General features: G+C 38.9%; 1 protein-coding gene across 11 annotated transcripts in view; it reads left to right on the top strand.

The window, feature by feature from the left end:
* The window catches only part of kcnab2a (potassium voltage-gated channel subfamily A regulatory beta subunit 2a), a 141,081-nt gene that overhangs the window by 20,400 nt on the left and 97,698 nt on the right, over positions 1-22,983 (top strand). For 8 of the 11 annotated variants that reach the window (XM_078425608.1, XM_078425609.1, XM_078425616.1 and 5 more), the window contains exon 2: positions 3,397-3,454. The exons of the other annotated variants lie outside the window; for them this stretch is intronic. The gene's annotated coding sequence lies outside the window, so the exon portion shown is untranslated. The remainder of the gene's footprint in view (positions 1-3,396; positions 3,455-22,983) is intronic. 11 annotated transcript variants of the gene reach the window in all.

Here is a 22,983-nt window from a genome sequence, read left to right as displayed (position 1 = left end):
GATCTGTCGTTTTCACATCTTATCCTTCCATATTTCTAGTCTCCCACTCCCCCTCTTCAGACTCTCAGTCTGAAGAAGGGTCTCGCCTCGAAACATCACTCATTCCTTCAATCCAGAGATGCTGGTGAGCAAGTGTTTCTGAAGGGGGTGGGGGGAGAAACAGAAGCTGTTATTGTAGGGCATCAAGTACTTTTATCAGAGGGGTGGAGGAAGCGAGCTGTTACTGTAGGAGAGCAAGTACTTCTGATAGGAAAAGGTTGTATTTGTATTACACCAGGTTGAAAGCAATTTAAACTGAGTATTACTTTATATCGTCACTTTTAGGCAGTAGGCAACTTGCACAAGTTTCTACAAATAAAAATCACTAATCAGATGATTTTGGTTGCTTTAGATGATTGAATATTTGCCAGAGTAATTCTTTGCAATTTTAGCATCACTTTAATATCCATTCCAAAGATATTAGCTCTTGAAGAGTCATCTCAGATGACTGGAGTAGGGTGGGATAATGTAAAGAGGGTACTTGAACCCATGACTTTCTAATTGAAGACTAAAGTGTTAGCCAATTGGATCAGAGTGACATAATCAAGGGCCCTTCTTCTCGCCATTTTTTTTCAAATTCTCCTGGAGAAATACGTTGTTTATGAAATCATTTTTATCTTTAAACAGAAATCATTATTTTACTGATTTTAATGGCTAAGTGGCAGAGAACCAATCAATTGGTGCAATCAGCAACTGGAATATGAATCTAGTGGCAACAACATTGTTCATTTCTTTGTCCAATTCACTGCTGTTGACTGTAAAAGTCCTAAATGATTATTGTACAGCTGTGCATTCATGTCTTTGACTATTTCTTGACATCCTTGAATATGGTACCTCAGAGGAAAGATTTGCAAGCCCCCAGGAATAGCTCTTCTGTGTTTTCTGGATTAAGTAAAATAGAATTTTATCAGTTTGCTCATGACAGAAGGGAGTAAATCTTCTAATAAACAGAAATCCAGTCTTTTTCTTTCCCCTTTTCAACTTTATGTGATAAAATATTTGCACTGCTGATATTTTGTGAAAAATACTTTTGCGTCTGAATTCACATTTTCTACAGTGGACAGTAAAATGTATAGAAACATGATGCAGAAGCGAAGATTTCCAATGTTGATTGTTAGAGTCATTAAGTAAGAAGTCATATCATTCAAATGTCTTTGCAAGGGTGTGAAAATGAATAGCTTCATGTTAGAAACCCTTTAATATTGCTAATGATACTTAGCAAAATGATCATTGCATATGCATGACCATTATAACTGAAGATTTGACTTAAAGGAAATATGTTACCTGATACATTTTTGAATTGAACGCGTGTCATTTAGCAACTTCTAAATATAATTTTAAAAAATCTTTCAAAAAAAGGTTATTGATTATGCACAATTGTTTTTTTTATCATATCTGCTCTTGCAGAATCAGGCACTTTAGACTTCAAATTCGCCCCATACATCAATTGGGAACAACTTCTCAAAATTATATTATTTCTGTAATTGTATCCATATTGAAGAGAATTTGCAGAGTTGCCCCCTTGTATACTAGGGTGTGCCACACTCTTGGTTTAGTTGCAAACGCGGGTGTCCAAAGCCTGCCAAACATTCTTCACCCAAATAAGTTCACAGAATTTAGTATCAAAAGGCTAGACTATTAAGCCAGAGACACAAGTTCGAAACACTCAACGACAACTGAAGAACTTAAATTCAAATGAATGAATAAATCTAGAATCATTAGTAATGTTGACTAATGGAATGATGTAAAGACGGCTTGTTCACTAATATCATTGAATATTGTTGATTATAAGTACTACTAGAGTACACTACCTCTGAGGAAAAGATTTCAAGATCACATAAATAGCTCTTCTGTGCTTTCAGCATTGGATACAGTAGCCATTCCGACCTATATTTGACTACCTTTTCACTATGATGATTAATCAAAAATGCACAACATTGAGAAAAATATATTTCCAAGGAAAAAAACTAGATCAATCAAAAATTACTATTTGAAATATTACAGCTACCTGACGTAAACATGTACTTTTCCCCTCAATTCATTCTGTAAAGAACAAAGTTTGGGTCCATAGAAGTGCTCTCTTGTTTGGAATAGTAGTGATATTGTTACCTGCCCTTTAAAATAATTTAGGATTCACTATGTAGAAGGGTATTAAGGGTGGACAATAATACTGGAGTCACCAGCGACATTCATATGCGATGAATTTATAAATATTATATAAAGTTGCTGACATGTCATGAATGAACTATCTTTCCTGTGGAAAACATTTGGAGAAACCAGGAAGCCATTAAAACAAAACATAGGTTAAAGCATATGACACCACTGTCCTAAATGTTTCTCTTAGTTATAAAAGGACAAGATTACTGGAAAAACATGAGTCCGGTCTTGCATCAGAACTGAGAAAAGGTTATTTGGAACAGAGATGGAAGGGGGGATGGGAGGAAAGAACAGGTGGATCTACGATGTGTTGAGGATGTAAAATAAGAATTATGTGACAAAAGAAAATAAGGATGTAAATGGGACCAGCAAAGAATATATGGAACCAGGGATGTAAGTGTCATGAGCGATAAGCAAAATCATTTTCCAACAACTGCCCTCTGGACAAAGTGGGAGAGGATTGTGAGCTGATATTCTTGAACTCAAGTTTGAGGCTGGAAAATTGAAGTGCCAAATTGAAATTAGAGATGGTATTCCAGGAGTTAATAATAAACTTCATTGGAAATGTGTATGACCTAAAGTCAAAATTGGAACAGGGCAGAGTACTAAAATATAGATTTTAAATGATTGAGACCTCTGAGTTATGCTATAATGATCACCCAATCAGTGTTTTGTCTCTTCAATGAAGTGAAGGCAACATTGTGTGTAGCTAATGCTATATACTAAATTGAACGCGTTGCATTGGTTTGCCAGGAAGGTCTGTGGGCTCTGCCCAATCGGTAGGGAAGAAGTAAAAAGACAAGTATTGCCTAGCAAGGGAAGCGTTGTTTTGGAATGATTGAGAAGTTATCCAGGGTGCCATAAATGGAATGGTCCACTTCTAATGCTGAAAGAAGAGAAAGGGAAAGATGGGAAAATCGGCAAAATCGTATACTCACGAAACACCTCATCTTTGTATTTCCTCTGACATTCTCTTTTTACATATTCACGATTTCCGCTGTCATGTAATTTATCTAATGTCCCCTCCCTATCTCATTCCATCCAATTGTACCTCCAGCATCCACTTTAGTTTTTTGTTCTTTTCTCTTTCCCCTTTTCCTTCTCCAGTATTGGTATCAAGCCTGATATGTTTTCAACGTTTTCCAGTTCTGATGAAAAGTCATCAACCAGAAATGTTAACTTTGTTTTCTCTCTCCACAGATTCTACCCAGCCCGTTGCAAATCCCAGCAATTTTTATATCCGTTTGTCAGCAACACGGTATTTTCCTTTTGTTTTCTTTTAGTCATAATCATTTTCTATTCACATTTCATATGTTATTTGAAATGAACCCCAATTTAACTGTGTAACTTTACGCTGAATTTCAACACTATGACCTTTATTGTAATCTATAGCTAACATTTATGTACATGGAATATACACCGATCAGCCAAAACATTATGACCACCGACAGGCAAAGTGAATAACATTGATTATCTTGTTACAATGGCACCTGTCAAGGGGTGGGATATATTAGGCAGCAAGTGAACAGTCAGTTCTTGAAGTTGATGTGTTGGATGCAGGAGAAATGGGCAGGAGTAAAGACCTGAGCGACTTTGACAAGGGCCAAATTGTTATGGCCAGATGACCGGGTCAGAGTATCTCTGAAACGGCAAGGCTTGTGGGGCGCTCCCGGTCAGCAGTGGTGAGTACCAACCGACAGAGGTCCAAGAAAGGACAAACCACAAACCGGCAACAGGGTGTTGGGCACCCAAGGGTCATTGATGCGCAAGGGCAACGAAGGCTATCCTGTCTGGTCTGATCCGACAGAAGGTCTACTGTGGCACAAGTCACAGAAAATTTTAATGGTGGTCACGGGAGGAATGTGTCACAGCACACAGTGCATTGCACCCTGCTGCATATGGGGCTGAACACGGAGGACCAACAGCATATTAGGCAGGTGGGCATAATGTTTTGGCTCATCAGGTCATAATGTTTTGGCTGATTGGTGTATAACATCATATTTGTCAAAAGTGTACTTTTAGGGTTAGGATTTAGGTTCATTATTGTGACATGTACCGAGGTACAGTAAAGGGTTTGTTTTGCATGCTATCTAATCAGATCAGATCATCTGTAGATAAGGTGTAGGAAAATAACTGCAGATGCTGGTACAAATTGAAGGTATCACAAAATGGTGGAGTAACTCAGCAGGTCAGGCAGCATCTAGGAGAAAGGGAATGGGTGACGTTTCGGGTCGGGACCATTCTTCAGACTGATGTCAGGGGGGCTGCTCCAGATGTCAACTTCTCTACATCGGCGAGACCAAACGCAGGCTCGGCGATCATTTCGCTCAACACCTTCGCTCAGTCTGCCTTAACCAACCTGATCTCCCGGTGGCTGAGCACTTCAACTCCCACTCCCAGTCTGACCTTTCTGTCATGGGCCTCCTCCAGTGCCATAGTGAGGCCCACCGGAAATTGGAGGAACAGCACCTCATATTTCGCTTGGGCAGCTTGCAGCCCAGCGGTATGAACATTGACTTCTCTAACTTTAGATAGTTCCTCTGTCACCCTCTTCCCCCCCTCCCCCTTCCCAGTTCTCCCACTGTCTTCCTGTCTCCACCTATATCCTTTCTTTGTCCCGCCCCCTGACATCAGTCTGAAGAAGGGTCTCGACCCGAAATGTCGCCCATTCCCTCTCTCCTAGATGCTGCCTGACCTGCTGAGTTACTCCAGCATTTTGTGATACCTACCATCTATAGATAAAATCAGTATAAACACAAATACAATAGATAGAGGGGAAGATACAGTGCAGAAAATTGTTCTCAGCATTGTAGCACATTGGTTTCTTAAACTAAATCTTTTGTCCTCAATAGAGTAGAGATAAATCAAATAATACCCCAGCATATGGAAGGAAATCAAAACAGTACCCAATCTTGCAGGGTCAAATTGTAGGGATTTTGTAAATTGTACAAGATTATCTTATGTTTTTTGAAAACGGGTTAATATAAAATATTGGCACAGTAAAAGTCTAAAATTCCAGTTCCTTTAATTATTTAGATTTGTCTCCTTGCAAATAACTAAGCTGAAAATTTGGATCTGAATGAAATATTAATTCTCAACTGGCATGGTACCAGATAGAAATTTAACTAAAAACCCACTGAGAGTGCAAACAAAAATTTTGTATTAAAAGATTGACATTGTTCTCTGCAAAAAAAGGTAAATGTTCAGAAGGCTCTGAATTCTGGACTGGAGAAGAATTGAGTGGGAAGGAGAGGATCCAATGGTCTTAAAGCATGTCTGATATAGGCAGGATAAAGAGATTCAGCATTGTCAGTTTGAGGGGTGGGCAGCAAAATAAGCAGAATTTAAAGGATCACCAAGTCTTGTCCTGAGCCATGTCCACATTGGCATAGGACAAGTAATATGAGAGAAATAAATATGTAATTCTAAGAATAGTGTGGTAAAAGTAGGTTCTGTCAGGTTGAGGCAACAGCAACATTGAAGGAAGTGAGAGCTGTACAAACAAGACACTAACGTGGACCGTGTCATGACTAGTGTTTTCGTGAGTCACATAATGAAAAAAGGTAGAGAGGATTTTAAACTAAACTGTGGGACAAAGGATCAAAAATGTGGTAAATTAAATAATAGAGACAAAGCTAGAGAGAAGGGTATTACAGTAAACTAACTGTGATAGGAAGTTTGAGTAAATCGGGATATATGTTACAACAATAATATAAATCTGAAGGTTCTGCGTCTGAATGTGTGTCGCATTAATAACAGAACACATAATAGAAAAAATAACGGGATCCTGTCAGATCTAGCAATTAAACCTTGGGGATTTTAATTTATATTTACTGAAAGCATCAAATGGGCTTTTGAGGAGGTGAGGAGTTAGTGTTTACAGGATAGTTTCCTGGGACAGCATGTTCTGGAACTAGCCAGTGAATAGGCTATACTAAACAGGAATTGTGCAGTGAGATGGGATTAATTACTTAGCACATCATGAAGCCACCCCGAGGTACAATGCTCATAATATGATTACGTTTTATATTCAGTTTGAGGGAGAGAAGAATGGGTCCAAGACTAGTATTTTAAACATCAATAAAGGCAATTACGAGGGAATGAAAGCAATGCTAGCTAAAGTGAAGTGTCAAATTAGATTAAGGGGTGGTTATTTGAGATGCAGTCGCAGACATTTAATGGGATCGTTCCATTGCAAAGGGAGGGCACACCATCCACGGTTAACTAAACAAGTTATAGATAAGGCACATTTGCACAAAGACGGGCAACAGATCAGAAAATTAGTTTAGTTTAATTTATTGTCACGTGTACCGAGGTACAGTGAAAGGCTTTTGTTGCCTGCTAACCAGTCAGCGGAAAGACTATACATGATTACAATTGAGCCATCCACAGTGTACAGATACTTGATAAAGGGAATAACAATTAGTACAAGATAAAGTCTGATTTTAAAGATAGTTTGAGGGTCTTCAGTGAGATAGATAATAACTCGGGACCACTCGAGTTGTTGATAGGATGGTTCATCTGCCTGATAACAGCTGCAAAGAAACTGTCACTGAACCTGGAGGTGTGCATTTTCACACTTCTGTACCTCTTGCCTGAGGGGAGAAGAGGGAGTGACCGGGGTGAGACTCATTCTTGATTATGTTGGTGGCCTTGCCGAGGCAGCGTGAAGTGTAAATGGAGTAAATGGAGGGTTGGTTTGTGTGATGGTCTGGGCTGTGTCCACAATTCTCTGCAATTTCTTGCAGTCTTGGATGGAGCTGTTCCCAAACCAAGCTGTGATGCATCCTGATAAAATGCTTTCTACGGCAAGTGCATCTATAGATGTTGGGGAGAGTTGCTGGGGACATACCGTACTTCCTAAGCCTTATAAGGAAGCAGAGGAGTCGGTGTGCTTTCTTGGTCATTGCTTCAATATGGGTCGTCCAGGACAAGTTGCTGATTGTCTTTGGGAACTTAAGTTCCCAAGTTTACTCCTGGGAACTTAAAGCTTCAGCGCCTTCAGTGCATTCCAGGGTATGTGTATCGCTTTGCTTCCGAACATTGATCACTATATCATTTGTCTTGTTGACATTGAGAGAAAGGTTGTCGTCTTGACACCATGTCATAAGGTTCTCAATCTCCTTCCTGTACTCAATCTCTTTATTTGATATCTGGCCCACATTGGTGGTGTCTACAAATTTGTAGATTGAATTGGAATTGTACTAGGCTGCACAGTCGTGGGGGTAAAAGCAGTAGAGGAGCTGGAAGGAGCTAAGAACGCTCCTAAGCGCTAGATAGAATATATATTTTAAAAGTAATGATTGAGGAAAATTAGAATGTGAGATCATGCTAGCCCGGAATACAAAAATGCATAGGTAGTTTCTATAGATATTTTAAACATAATAGTGTTAACAGTGAGCATTGGTTCACCAAAAGTGTCCGGGAATTAAAACACTGGGAGTCTGGCGATTTCTACCGTGGAGGATACAGGTAACACATCAACCATAGCTGTAAATCAGGAAATGGGAGAAACTCAGGGAAAATTACAGTCACCAGAGAAGTGGAACTAAGCAAATTATTGGAACAGGATTGACAAATCTCCAGATCCTGTTGCATTTTATAAAGGAGCAAATAATACAATAGTTGATGCCTGTTTTTTTAACCAAAAGTTTCTCGATTCTGGGATGATTCTATTAAATTGGAAAACTAGCAAATGTAACTCCTTTATTTGAAAAGGAAGGGGGATGACTAGAATGAACTATGGCCAGCTTAAGATCCTTCAAGAGGCAAATGTTAGAAGTTATTGAAAATGTTATAGTCATGATGCAACTCGATAAGACTTTGGTTAGGTTGCATTTGGAGTATTGCGTGCAGTTCTGGTCACCTCATTACAGGAACGATTTGGAGAGGGTGCAGAGGAGGTTTACCAGAATGCTGCCTGGATTAGAGGGTTTCACTTACAAGGAGAGGTTGGACAAACTTAGATTGTTTTCTCTGTGCCAAACATAAAAGCTCATGGGATAGGACTGGAGCCTCCAATGTTTTAGTGAAGGAAATTGGTAAACATCCTCTCGGATCAAATGAACGAATTATTCTCTGAAAGCCGCAAAGTGATTTAAGAACTGACTTCTCACTGACCAAGTGACCAAGTGTCTGCGATCATATTGGAAACATCATTGTATGTGCTCCAATATGCAGATGATCCGTAGATTGTCCTGATTTGCACCTTCATTTGGCAATCCTCACCCATTTTAAACAAAAATCTGTTCACCAATGTACATACTGCTGAACATAGTAATGAGACCTGCATATCTTTTTCGAGACATGAAAACTGTGCTTGTAGAATCAAATTAAATCACCTTTATTGTACTTGTCTTTCAAAGCATTGTTTGTGTGGAGATCAATGAGTTGCATTTGTATAGACCATAGTGCTGAATCAGTGCTGATAGCAAATGGATTTTCAAAAAGCCATACGTCGGCATTATGTCAGTGGAAATTTTGGAATATTTCAGAAAACTGCTGTTGTTACAATGCAAGCTTCTGCATTGCCTTGTCCCTTTGAAATCCTGTTGCCAGAATTTGGTTCTGAATTGGATAAGCTGGAAATTATTTTGGTTTGCCTTCAGCTAACTGTTTACTAAATGGCTGCAGTTTTTCACATGGCTCTGTAAATAGCTGATGAGATTCCCTTTGCCCTGCAACATAATGCTGAGATTTACATGCTAAGTCAAATTCATTAGAAAAGCAAGCTTTCATAGATGTTGGCTCCAAGGAAATTATTTTACAGGGCTCAACTTACAACTTCTTTTCAGCATTCTGCCACAACCAACTTACTAAATTTGCTTCTTCCACATACTTTTGGAATTGTTTGTAGCTGTGTTAATAAGAATACTGAGAAATTAACTGTTGACATCGCAATTTTCATAACCTCTTCAAAGTCCAGTACCTTTTTCACAAAAGTAATTATTGATGCACAACGTAACGTAATCTGATATGGTTTTGCTGTGCCCATTGACTCTGCATGGCAGTCACCTTCATCTATCACCAAGTCCTGTCAGTGATGACCCTCTTCAAATTTTCCCAGACCCTAATTCAGACCCTCAATGTATTTTTCAGATGTTTATAAAAATTGTACCCCTGTGGTAGTGAATTTCATATAATGTAACCCTGTTAATAAACTTGAACCTTGATTGAATGCAAGCAACTTGGCTGTGTCATTACTGTTGTCCGTAATGATAGAAAAACAATTGGGCTATAATCTTGAATCAGGATATCACCCATGTCTTCTACTCTTCTAGGAACAATGGTAACTGACAGACTCACTCTTTCAAAGAAGTCTTGCTATTCTGGGCTTGATGAACACTCCTCTGCACAGGCGTCCTGCCTACTTTTCTTAGTTTAGATACATGGTAGCTGTCTCGTCACTGAGGCAAATTTTCTTGTATTTCATTTCAAAGATGACCTGATCAAATATCTCCTGCCTCTATTCACTTACGTTCGCATAACCTGTCAATGTTTTGTCTTGTAATCCTTTTAATATGTATTCCATGTAAACAACAATGGTTATTTGCATATCAAACTAATAACTTTATCGGTGTGAGGGATACAAAAATATTCAATTAACCAATTTTCATTCATTTATGATGAGTATCATTCTTTTTATTTGACAAGATGGGAATGAGGCCGGGGAACTTAAATGCAGCAGAGGGAGGGAGGCTGTGAGAGCTTGAACACAGCACTGGGAGGAAGGCCCAGGGAAGCTTGAACACAGCAACGGGAGAAATGATGTAAAGTGGTGAACTGACCCTCCGAGATTAACGTCCTTGTTTCTATTGAATGAAAATGGTGATGGTGTGTGGTCAGATTTATACCCATTTTCTTTGGCCATTCTTGCATGTGCATCAGAGCAGTGTAGATTTTTGTCGAGGAAGCAATTACAAAAGTTGGCTTGGTGTACAGCCTCAACCCAAAACACCAACCATACCTTTGCATTCACAAATGCTGCTTGACTCACTGAGTTCTTCCAGCAGTTTTTTTCCCTCAGTTTTCCAGCATCTTGTGACAATTAGCAAAATGTATTGGGTTGCCTATGGGACATAATTTGTGGATTCTTGATGCAGTAGGTAACACACTACTGCAGATAGAAGATTGTCTGGCAAACAGAGACATTAAAGAATAGCCATATTTGGGTATTTTTCAGCTTGTAAGATGTAACAAATGTTGTGTGCCAGAGGAAATGGTTCCATGGCTTCACCTTTTTGTAATTTGGATGAGTGCAACAAAGGTGGCATTACTGAAAGTACTAATGATGCAAAGATAGTTGGGAACTTGAGTTGTGGAGAGCATATAAAAAGTCTACATAGAAACATTGATAGCTGCGAGTGGGGAGAATTCAGGCAGAATATGTGGGGAAAACAGGAAATTGTCCTTTTTAGCAGAGAAATTAAAAAGTAACTTTGATGTAAATGGTGAAAAATTACAGAGCTCTGAGCAACATGAGGAATCAGAGTTTACAGAATTACAAAATACAGAATTTACAAAAGGCCAATATGTAGATACTACATGTAAATTAGGGAAAATAACTGTTAATCTTTTAGTCATGTGAATTGAAAACAAAAGTGGGATGGATATGCTTCGGTGATGTACGGCATTGGTGAGACCACTGTTTTGGCTTCCTTTTCTAAAGAAATTGGTTAATATTCTGGAAACAGTTCAGAGGAAGTTTATTAGACTGATACTTAGAATGGACAGATTATCTTTTGAATTGTTGGGGAGGCCAGTTGAAATTAAGATGAAATCAAGAGGTGATTTGTTTTTTAAAAAATGATGTTAAGGGTGGTTTATCGCGAGGATGTTTCTTCTTGGGGGAGAATCTAAAATGTGGGGTGTCTGTTTAAAACGAAATGGTCAGTTAAGGCTGAAATGAAGCGGGATTGTTGCTTCTGAGGGTTATGAGTGTTTAGTACTTTCTTGGGTGATGGAAGCAGTGGGTGATAGAAGCAGAACTCCAAATATTGTTTTCAGATAGATGTAGGTAGATTATTTATAAATGTGGTGAGGGATTGTCACGGTTAGACTGAAATGAATAGTGAGGTGACAAGCAGATTGGCCATGATCTTATAAAGAAGATAATGATGCTAGGTAGTCCATCCCAAGTAGTCCCAGCGCCTAGTTTTCTGGGAATGGCTTATGCAACTTCAGGATGGCCAAATGTTCTTTTTTGTTAATGATGTATCACTGAAATTAAACAAACCATTGTTGGGACAATGACTGCTAGTTTGCAAACTACAGCAAGTGTGTTACCAAACAGATAAATTGTTTTAAGGATGTTAAATAAGGCAGCTAAATACAATTCTTCTGCACTTCACTTCCTTTGGGCATGCTTTTGAGCTTAGTAGAAGGCTTATCTGAAAGATGGCACCTCCTAAACTGTTTCTTAACCGTCAATACTGCACTGTAGTGTTTGCCTGGATTGTTGTGTTCAAATCTCTGGCGATTGCTTTGAGTCTTTAACCTTTTCAGTAAGAGTACTATGAGCTAAATCACGATTAATATGGCACGGTGGCACAGTGGTAGAGTTGCTGCCTTACAGTGCCTCAGACCCGAGTTCGATCCTGACTGCGGGTGCTTGTCTGTACGAAGTTTATACGTTTTCCCGTGACCTGCTTGGGTTTTCTCTGGGATCTCTGGTTTCCACCTACACTCCAAAGACATACAGGTTTGTAGGTTAATTGTAAATTGCCTCAAGTGTGTGCAGGTTAGCATTAGTGTGCGGGGATCGCTGATCGCCACGGACTCAGTGGGCCGAAGGGCCTGTTTCCACGCTGTAACTCTAAACTAAACAAAATACTATGAGGTAAGCCACAATTGACATTGGCCCTTACTAGTTAAAAAAAAACTAAACTATAGAAATCAAACACATTGTTTGAGAAAATTACATTTGTATGGTCATAAATTCCAATAGGAAAACTTGAAGTTTCTTGATTATTCCACTCTAATCTGAACAATCATCTTGGACCATTAAAAGTTTCCATCCTTCCACCAAAAATGCATTTGAAACCAATCAATGTAATTGTTACAAGGGCAACAGTGATTAATAAGTCAGAGTTTCCTCTTAGTTTATTAATAATCTATTTTCATCCATTATTAAATGTCTTATGTGCAAGACTGTTTATATCTCTGTCCTGTCCTTCAAGTATTAGTGGAGATCAGGTGATATAATTCAAATTAAAAAACAGATATGAGATGTTGGGGGAAGGTTTTGGCATGTAATTAAGTCGATCTTGATATATCATTATATTACAAAATATAATAATTGCAAATTATATTTGAAAATTTAAACATAAATAGCAATTATTACAGCATTTAGTCAATTATCATTATAAAGTTTATTATTAAATATTGACCTTGAGATATGATGAGCAATTGTGCTTACAACATTACTGATAATTTCAGGAGGGGCTTTTGTATGTTACTGTAAATGGCAGGTTTTTCATGATAAACGTTTGTATTTTCCTTCAGTTTATTTGATTTTTAAAATTGTAATCTAGTGCAAAGTTATTATTTTGGTAAATATGTTTGCACAAGATTAAGCCAAGTGTGGTGGGGCCTGTATACATCCTTGGCTTCATCTTGTATTAGAATAACGTGAACAAAATTATGAATTACTTGATAATAAAAAAGTGAATATATTTACAGCAGGATAATGAAATGTGAAAACTGAATAAAGATTCGGAGGAATTTTCTGGCAACCTTCTATATGATCTATCAAATTGCAGTTTCTCTAATAAGCCAAGGCATGAGTTGGCTTCATGAAAAATACAGGTTTTTCTGCTATAACGCTTGCTTCCATAACATGAATTGGAAACAACGTGATGATGAATTAGGGAGCATTATTCATATTATTTTGACTGAATTGGTTATAACGTTGTTATAGTGTGTACTAGACGGGTGTGGACCCATTGGGTCCAAACCTCTCCTGCGGGCCCGGCAACCCCCGTTGGGTCCAAACCTCTCCTGCGGGCCCGGCAACCCCCGTTGGGTCCAAAGCTCTCCTGTGGGCCCAGCAACCCTCCCCAACTGACAACCCGTGGACCCGTTGCTGGCCGGGGAGTCTTCCCCGGGGCCGGGGGCGGGTGAGGTGGGAAAGGAAAGGGGAGAGGGAGCCACTTACCCCGGCCCCGGACGACCATTGTGGCGGCCAGAGTGACCCCTGGACCCGTTGGGTGCAAACCTCTCCTGCAGCGGCAGCTCGACTGCGATGGTCGTTGCTTGGCAGTGGCGGCGGGGCTTCCCCCATGTGGGACCCGGAACAGCGACCAATCTGGTGTCGAGCGGGAGGTCGGAGCTAATCAATTGACTCCACGTGGGGGGGAGCGGCAGGAGCCAATCTGGATGCCCCGGACCCCACGTGGGGGGGAGGTGGTAGAGCCAATCAAATTTATTAAAGTTTAAAAAGTGATTTATTAAAGTTTAGAAAGAGAATTAATTTCCTACTATTCCATGATCTTCATTGTTCACTTTCCATAGAGGATGGTAGATCAGCAAAACAATCCTTCCTTGGATGTCTGAGTCCATTGTTTTGGGAACATACAAAAACATTTAGGAAATATTTAGAAAAGTGTTTGAGAATGGGAGTAGTGAAACATATAACAAAAGAACCAACAATTTTTCACCTACTATGACCTGTACATTGAATTTTGTTTGAAAGAATAAATCATAGAAAGAAGCAAAAAATATTGGTTTGATGTCTGAAGATAGAAAGGAACTGCATGATTTAAGAATCTAATGCAACAAAAGAGAAAATCACAGTGGTAAAATTCACTATGATATTTTTCTTCTTTCACTATGAAGTGCTTTGTGTAAGGCAGTTCCAAAGAATTGGCTGCTGCTTTTCTTCCACCCCGTACTGGTTCTTCATGGATGAGATTATGTATTGTATATTGTCAGACAATTTGATCTTGGTGTGCATCACAATTGAGTCAGAGCGTATCCCCACCTGACTTTCACATGTGCATTTCCACATGAGTAACATTTGGTTGTTGCTTGAACGCAGGTGGTTGATATGTTTTTTAACTCGCGAGAAGATCAAAACAAGCTGTTAATGCTACTCGAAGGTTTTTATTCACAAAATGCTGGAGTAACTCAGCAGGTCAGGCAGCATCTCGGGAGATTCTCTCCCGAGATGCTGCCTGACCTGCTGAGTTACTCCAGCATTTTGTGAATAAAAACCTTCAATTTGTACCAGCATCTGCAGTTATCTTCTTATGTTAATGCTACTCAGTGGGTGGTATTAGCAGCCATTAGTTAAAATTATGAATTTGGGATATTAGCCAGTGCATTATTTTAGTGGCTCACATTAACAACATAGAAACCTAATGTAGTGATGGGTGACAAAACCTATTGTGGAGATTTAATTTCCTTCTGTGAGTGATACAGGTGATTTCTGCATTACGAAGGAGTTGCATTTGCAAGAAAACGTGCATGTTACTATTTTCTTTCAAAATGCAAGTTCATTTTCCAATTGAATCCTATGGATAATGGAAAGGCATTCCTGCAGGATATTTTTTCTCATGTAAGCCATTTTATCGGTGATGACAGTGATCTACTGCTGTTGTTTCACAGCTGATGCCATCTTTAGACTCGATGGACAAGGGTGGTGCAAACAAAGCAGAACATTTATCAATATTTATTTTTAGTCACTTTATACTGTGGGACAAAAATAAGTGGATATAGACTTGCTCCGCCAATTGGGTTGGCAGTGCAAGCAGAGTCCGTTCTTTGCTATGCTCCCTCCACTCCAAGAACATGTGAACAGGCATCTCAGAGTGCAGCACTTTCTCTGAGATGCAAGGCCCGTGGATTAGGAAAGGATTTAGCAACTGGGAATGGTTGGGAAAGTGACGGAATTCAAGGATCAGGATTCATGAGAGAAAGGCAGTGTGGACAGAATTCAGGTAGGTATTGGGTAGTAACTTGGTGAAAGTGGAGTAAAGGCCAAGGGATTACTTTAAGGAAGTGGCCATGACTACTGCATGTTAAAGAAAATGCCTCGCAGATGAAGAGCATGGCAGAGGTCCATTCAGATTTCCGTGTGCATGTCCTTTGACTGTTGAGGGTGCAGCAAGCATGGACACAGCTGGGACTGCCAATCCAATTGATGCTGTGGCATCATCACCTAATCTTATTGCCGCACAGCACTGAGTTGATAAAAAATAAAAATTGACAAAAGTTATTTATTTTGCATTCTGTCTTTATTTATCTATTTTTTGCCTTTATAAATCACATAAAAGCAAATTTTATGCCATACCAAATCTTTGGGTGGTAATTTCTGAATTGCGTAAGGATGAATTTTCGTAAGCTAAATGCCGTATCATGGGAGCCACCTGTAGTGCACTTTTTCTAAATCAATTTATTTGAGTGATAATTATTTGAGTGATCTATCTTTTATGTCTTTTGTTTCTGCTTAAATCTAGCGAGCAAATAATGCATTGATATGGTTTAAGGTGACCCCGATTTGATGTTGTGTTTTGGTAAACCTGTTGCCCCATTTCAGAGAACTGAGGTGGGAAGTGGAAATTGGTGTTCATGCTGAAATGTTTGACTGATGGTAAGAAGTAAAACTCTTAACTCTGAAGGACGAGTTTAGTATCTGGATTAATTTCTTGTAGTGCTGAACTAAAAGTTTATTTGACTTGATTTGCACCATCATGGACTGCAAGAAATGAAGGATTTTTCTTTTGCTTTTGCTTCAACAATTCTCTGAATTGAGAGTGTGAAATGATTTGAAGAAGCTGGAAAAACTTGCATTTTTATTCAATTTTTGTAATTCTAGAGAACATAGAGTACAGCACAAAAACAATCCATTTGGCCCACATTGTCTGTAAAGAGCATGATACCTATTTCTCACTACTTAATTGAGTGTTTATTTTTAGCAAAATTGACAGGTTTATAAGTAAGGGTGATCTGAATCCTTCACGGGGCGATTCTGACTGAAGATTTGTCTAAATGCTTCAGCTTTGTCTTTGGTACTGAAATGTTAGATGGCCATCTTTGAGGACGGGGATATTCTTTGAGCTCCTACCTTCTGTTGGTTCATCATTGTCCACCATTCACTACTGGATATTGGCAGGACTGCAATGTTTTGACCTGATACACTATTTATAAGATTACTCAGTTCTATTACTGCTTTCAAATTTAGGTTTAAATGGTACTGTCAGCCAATCCACTGGTATTATACATTTTCAGGTGAATTATTAAATTTCAATAGCTCAATTATCTCTTTCTGAGACTTTTAGAAAATGTATTATTGCAATCTGTCTGGACCAGGGATTTATCCATGTGTGATTAGTATTTTTCTTTTCATTGTAAATTAGTTAGTATTTCTAAAATTAAAAGAGGAAATATGGGAAATAATCAGCATGTCATACTGATTATTATTCAATTGCCATATTGTTGGTATTTCTATCTTCTGATATCACTTCAAAATGATCAGTCTGTCTGGCTCCCTGGTTATCACTAAAGCAGTTGAAGTATCTGTCATTCTACTATTGCTGTCTAAGTTTCCCTTGGCGTACATTTGACATCTTATTCCCACTCCAGCTTTCCATTATATTGCTCTTTGCTTTATAGTTTTCTCTTCTGTTTCAATTTTTTTGTATTATTCTTTGCGTCACTGTCTTGCTGTTCAGATATTTATGCATCCATTTTCCTTGATTTTCTCCTTGTGTTTTTTGTCATTATTGTATGTCACTCGTGTTTAGTGCACGTTTTGCAATGGCAAGTATTATTTTGGAACTCTGAACAGCTTAAATATTTGATCACATGTTCTTTATTAATATTTATTAGTTACGTAGTCCATTTTATTTTGCCATGTCCTATTTGCAGAAACTCAGAACCTGCTTTCTTGGCTTTGTAGTGCTTTTCTGTTTCTCAATAACTATCCTAAATCAGACAGAAATTAAGGTCACTGTTGCAAAGATATTCCCTGTTGTTTGGCCCTAATAAAGCAATGGGATAAAACCCATCTGCTTTGGTCCATTTTCCATTTCTGGACTAGGTGAATCCTCACTTGTCAGGTTTCTGACGTGATGGGATGAAAAGGTGTGCTGTGCACATTATTGGAGCATTCCCTGTTTACATTTCCCAAAAAGACCAGTTTGCTTGTTACCTACTTCCTCAATTTGGTTGCATACAGTCACTTCTTCCTGTGCAACAACACAAGAAAATAGGAGCAGGGAAAATCCACCCAAACCACCAAGCCTGCCCTGGCATTCAATAACAAAACACAAAATGTTGGAGGAACTCAGCGGGTCAAGCAGCATTTGTGGAGGGAGATGGACAAACGACGAAGGGTCCCGACTCAAAATGTTGCCTGCCTATTTCACTCCATAGATACTGCCTGACCCGCTGAATTCCTCCAACACTTTTTTTTGCTCAAGATTCCAGTATCTGCAGTCTTGTGCATCTCCGCCGTTCAATGTGATTGTAGCTTATCTACGTTGGCTGCCACTTCTCCTCTGTGCCAGCTCTCCATAATCCTTATTTCCTTGATCTTTCAAATATTTATCCAAATCTACCTTCAATATCTCCATTGATCTGTCCTCCCCTTCACATTCGTGTGGAGAAAATTCCAAAGATTCACTGTCTTCTGAGAGATGTTTCCACACACCTGAGTTTAAATGATCAGCCCTTATATTGTAGCTATGCCTCATTGTTCATGACCCCTGATGCTGGAAATATCTCAACATCTGTCCTGTCGAACTCCTTAGGACCTATCGGTTCTAACCTCTCTGTTTCACGGTTTTCTTTAAAATAACCCATTTTTTTCTCATCAAATCCAGTATTGTAGGCGGAGATGCAATCCAGCACGATATGTTTCTCTCATATTAAACTATTTTTATCGGCGATGACAAAGTGACCCACTGCAGTTACTTAACAGCGGAGGCCAAGGTTAGAGTCTGTTGGTAGACATGGCTCGTGTGCAAAAAAACAGCAGATTATTTCATTTTATTATTTTTAGTCGCTCAGACTAAATTTGGATGTGGATACGATATCACTGCATCGATTGGGTTGGCAGTCATAACCGAATCCTCCTTTGCCATGCCCTTTCCAGTCCGAGGACATGTGAACCAACGAGTGCAGGGCTGGAGCGCTCTTCACATTTTCTATGACTGACTCGTGGATTGGGAAGTGGTATTCATCAGGAAAGAGATGAGATTCAGGGATCGGAGATGATGACGGGTGGTGTGGAGGAGTTCGGGGTGTTCATGGATTAAAGCGCGGTGAATTGCTGACAAAGGCCGAGGGATTATTTTAAGAAAGTGACCGTGGCTAATGGGGCTCCCCACAATACTGCGCGGGAGAGAGAGAGCCCGGCAGATGAAGAGCGCACCAGCGTTGTGCTTGGAGACGTCTGCTCACATGTCCTGGCACTGGACTGGGCGAATGACTCTGCCCTGACTGCCAGTCAAGTCCTAGATCTGGGGTGGGTGACTGACGAGAGGAGGGACTCGCCTCAATGAGACCAACCTAAAACTGTACTGACGTCAAATCCAAATTTTAGCGCTCCACAGTATTGAGTAACTAAAAATAAAAAATTACAACATTTGGTTTTTGCATTTTGTGTTCATTTATTCCCACAAATACCGTTCGATCGAATCTTATTCGATATCTTGGATATTTAGATGGTGATTTGTGAATTCTGAGAGGGTGAATTTCCGTAACCCAAACAACGGGTGTGGGTGTCACCTGTAACTTCATTGAAACCATGGCTGTCGGGAGTGGAGAAAGAAATATGTATTTTTATTAACGCGGGAACTGAGTCAACCATTTGGGTTGAAAAAAGGAAGCTTTGTTATTCAGCCGTTGTATCCTTGGCTAGATATTTTTGGTGACACTGGGCATTTGTAATGGGAGAAGTTTATTTTCTCTCTATATTTTCTCAGCTTGACAATAACGCAACAGAGAAAAAATAGGGGAAATGATTCAAAGGAATAAATTGAGAATGTGTGTGCATTAGGATATATGTGTGTATGTAGTTTATACAGCATCCGCAGTGCATCAGAGTTTTTTTGAGCTCTGCAGATGTTGCTATAAATAATTTACTTCACTCTGAATGCAGTAAAATCCTGGGATCGGAGCCAATCGGAGGTGTTTTTCCAAAAGTAAAGAAGCATTGCTGATGTGGACATGTGTAAAAGAACTGTAGTATTTGAGGGAAATAATGATAGAAATAACATTTGGTGCATTTTTTTTAACCCATTTCAAGCTTTATAGCAGTCACTTGAATTTCTTGTGGTTAGGGTTCTTTCACTGCAAAATTTTCTTTTGCACATACATGGTTAATTTCCAACTGTTAAATGCTCCAAGGAATTAAACTATAGAATGTGTGGTAGATCGTTATTTGAAAATGCTCTTACTGGTTAGTGAATATAAGATATTTATTATTACTGAATATTTTATGTGAAATAATAATGCCAATAGAAATGACAACAATTAGTCCCCAGGATTTGCAAGCACTTGGCTATGATTTAAGTGCATTTTATTGTGAGTTTTGTTACTTTGTCCATTATTTTTTACCCTTTAACTTGTTTTTGTAAGGGTTTTAAAAATTCTGTGTGTGCCCTTTGTTATCTGGCATGCTGCTTAATTTATTTATGTGAGTGAAACTGTATTGGCAAACTGTATCTTGTATACAATTTAGCCAATTCTGATTTTGTGCCGAATCTTAATGTCCACATATACAAGTAACTTTTTGCAGGTGGAATTTATATCCACTTAACCATTAAATCAGGACAGAAATGCTAACTGTTGAACTGCAGTGTGAATGCATTTGACTCCATCCCACAGCGACCTATGGAGACCAGTGTACTGCACACTTGGCAGGCAAGAATGCAACTAGGCCATATTTGAACTAAACATTTACAAGGCCTTGGGAACAGATGCTATCCCTGCTTAAATCTTAAAACTTGGTAGTGAAAAGCCTCAGTCAAAAATTCACAATCTCATCAACCACAAAATGACAAGAGGAGAATGTACCACAAAACGTCAGAGATGCCATTATCATTTACAAAGAGAACAGTCCAATTGTGACAACTACTACCGGGCTCCCCTGCTATCCCCCACAATGAAACTCGTTGTTGGAATCCATCTGGAGGCATAATAGACATAATGTTCACTGTATGATAACTCCATGTAAAATGCAGGGATCTGCACCAGTCACCATACATAGCCTTTTACAATTTTTTACTTCATCAGTTGGAAGCAATTGCAGAACACAATGTTCAGATTCAACTACCTGCAAACAAATGTTGATATTCTTTTGTTTGTGCCCTAATGATCTCATACTATATCAATGGAAGAATGGTCCCGTCAAAACGTCACTTATCCATTTTCTCCAGAGTTATTGCCTGATCCGCTGAGTTACTCTAGCATTTGTGTCTATCTTTGGTATAAAAATGCATCCACAGTTCCTTTATATTATATTATACTCATACTAACTAATGGTTCCACAGTGGAGAGAAGCCATGTGAAAAGTCTGCATCATTGACTCAAACCTCTTTTTGGTCTTGCTGCATTATTGCACCTCCAACAAACATCTTGCAGGAGTGAAGCTAATCTTCAGAACTAATGGAAAAATATTAATCCTATCGGTACAACATTCCAGAACAAAGTCATCCCAATCTTAGTGGTTGAGTGGGCAGTTGTCATTTTCATTGTGTGTGTACAGTGAGACAGTGTGTGTATTGTAAGCTTCACCAAGGTGTATGAGAGGAAGACCCTTGCACATTGTCATCAAGATAAAGATCCTCTACTTCTCTACCTTTCTTTCATTACGTGCCCTCCAACAATACAGATTTACAAAGCAAGAGTCCCTTTGCATATCTTGAGAGCTATCTCTTGGTGAAAGCAGATATTGATGTGAAATTTACTGGCATCTTCAGTTTGCCAGCAGAGCCTTTGGTCAATTGAGAAAAATGGTATTTGAAGATCAAGATCTCACTTGTGACACAAAACCTATGGTCTTGTAGACAACAGTGACATCTGCTCTTCCATATGCTCCTGGGATTTGGCTTATCTACAGCAAATTTTCAAGGTGGTGGAAAAACACCACCACTGCAAAGTCCTCCGAATATTTGGGAGGATAATGAATGAATGAATGAATGAATAAGTTTATTGGCCAAGTATGTGCATATACAAGGAAGGTGCCTTGGTGCTCCGCTCATAAATGACAATACAAACATACAGTTAACAATTAAGAATAAAGCATAAACACATCAAAACAATAAGGATACAACATTATGGTCTAAACATGTGGGTGAAAATAAACCAGAGCAAAAAAGAGACTGCAGACTTTGGTTATTGAGTAGAACTACTACCCCTGGAAAAAAAAGCTGTTTTTATGTCTGGCTGTGGCTGCTTTGACAGTTCGGAGTCGCCTTCCAGAGGGAACCAACCAACATCAGTGCCCTTTTCCAGCCCAACATCCCCAGTATTGAGGCACTCAGTCAATTTTGTTGTTAGGCTAAATCATTTGTATGTTTGATGTTAGACTTCCAAAACAGACACTCTATTCCAAGCTTTGTCACAGGCTCAGAATACCAGATGGATGGAGAAAAATATTTAAGGATGGTTTCAGTTCAATGCTTCCCGGGAATTTGGCCCACGACTGAATAAGAAGATTTGGGGATGGTGTTGAGAACCTTGTGCAATGGGAACACCAAGAAGCTCATCTTAAACACTGGAAGAGAAGCAGCATCTCACAAATTACCCAGTTGCCCGCACTGCCAGGCAGGCACCTACTAAATTCTCATATTGACCTCGTCAGTTGCACAGAACCCAGAAAACTAGAGTGGAAGTAAGTCATCCTTGATCCCAACGGATTAGCGAAGATTAAGAAGAAGGAGGACCTACTGCCACTTGCTTTAACAATCTATGAACTTCATGTTCTGGTGGCCCATGGTATTTACCTGTGGAAGATAGACTGATATGATATGAAGATAACTGTTTTTAGTTTTTTTTAATGCATCACATTTTAAAATAAAATAGTACTATTTTAGTCAACCTCAATGTCATCTTCAGGTAATGAAAGACCAGTGTCTATTGGTAGTAATAGGAGCAAACCTAGGGGACATATGTTTACAAATTTGCTTTCTATTTATGTTTTCCTCCACCTTATGAAAGTGGAAAATCATTTAAAAATTAATCTTTGGAAGAAAAAAGAATTTGCCAGATTGTTAGCTTCATTGCTTATCACCAGGGTAATTGTTAATTTATGTTGTTAGTTGAACAGTATGTCCTTCTTGGTCAAATTACATCCATAACACTATGACAGACTATTGGATGCAATGTTGGTTGCATTCATTGTGGTCCATGAACAATTGTGTATTTCTTTGTATACTTCTGTCTGAGAATGAGAGAGAGTAAAGACATTTTGGAACACAGCTGGACAAAAACCGGCGTGGCCCAGCAATACAAATCACATGTCTGCCATTTTGTTTCCGTTTGTGTTTGGAAAGTTGGATTAACTCTTTTTGTATTGTGTGAGAATAAATTACTGAAACACAAATGGTATTATGATCTTTCCATGCATTTATTATTTATTGAAGGTAATTAGTTATGTCTACATAAATAAAAGCTGATCTGAAATGGAACTCAGAATGCAACATGTAATATGTTATGATGTGTATTTTCTAATATACCAGCAGGATATTCAGTGTTAAGTTTTATGATGTTTACTTGATGAATTTGAAATATGCCTTCCTGCTCATCATAGACTGTTATTAATTATTTATCTCCATTTCA

This window comes from Rhinoraja longicauda, chromosome 30, assembly GCF_053455715.1.
Source record: "Rhinoraja longicauda isolate Sanriku21f chromosome 30, sRhiLon1.1, whole genome shotgun sequence".
NCBI classification, from domain to species: domain Eukaryota; kingdom Metazoa; phylum Chordata; class Chondrichthyes; order Rajiformes; family Arhynchobatidae; genus Rhinoraja; species Rhinoraja longicauda.
The sequence above is the reverse complement of the archived record's forward strand: the minus strand, read 5'-3'. Positions and strand labels throughout refer to the sequence as shown.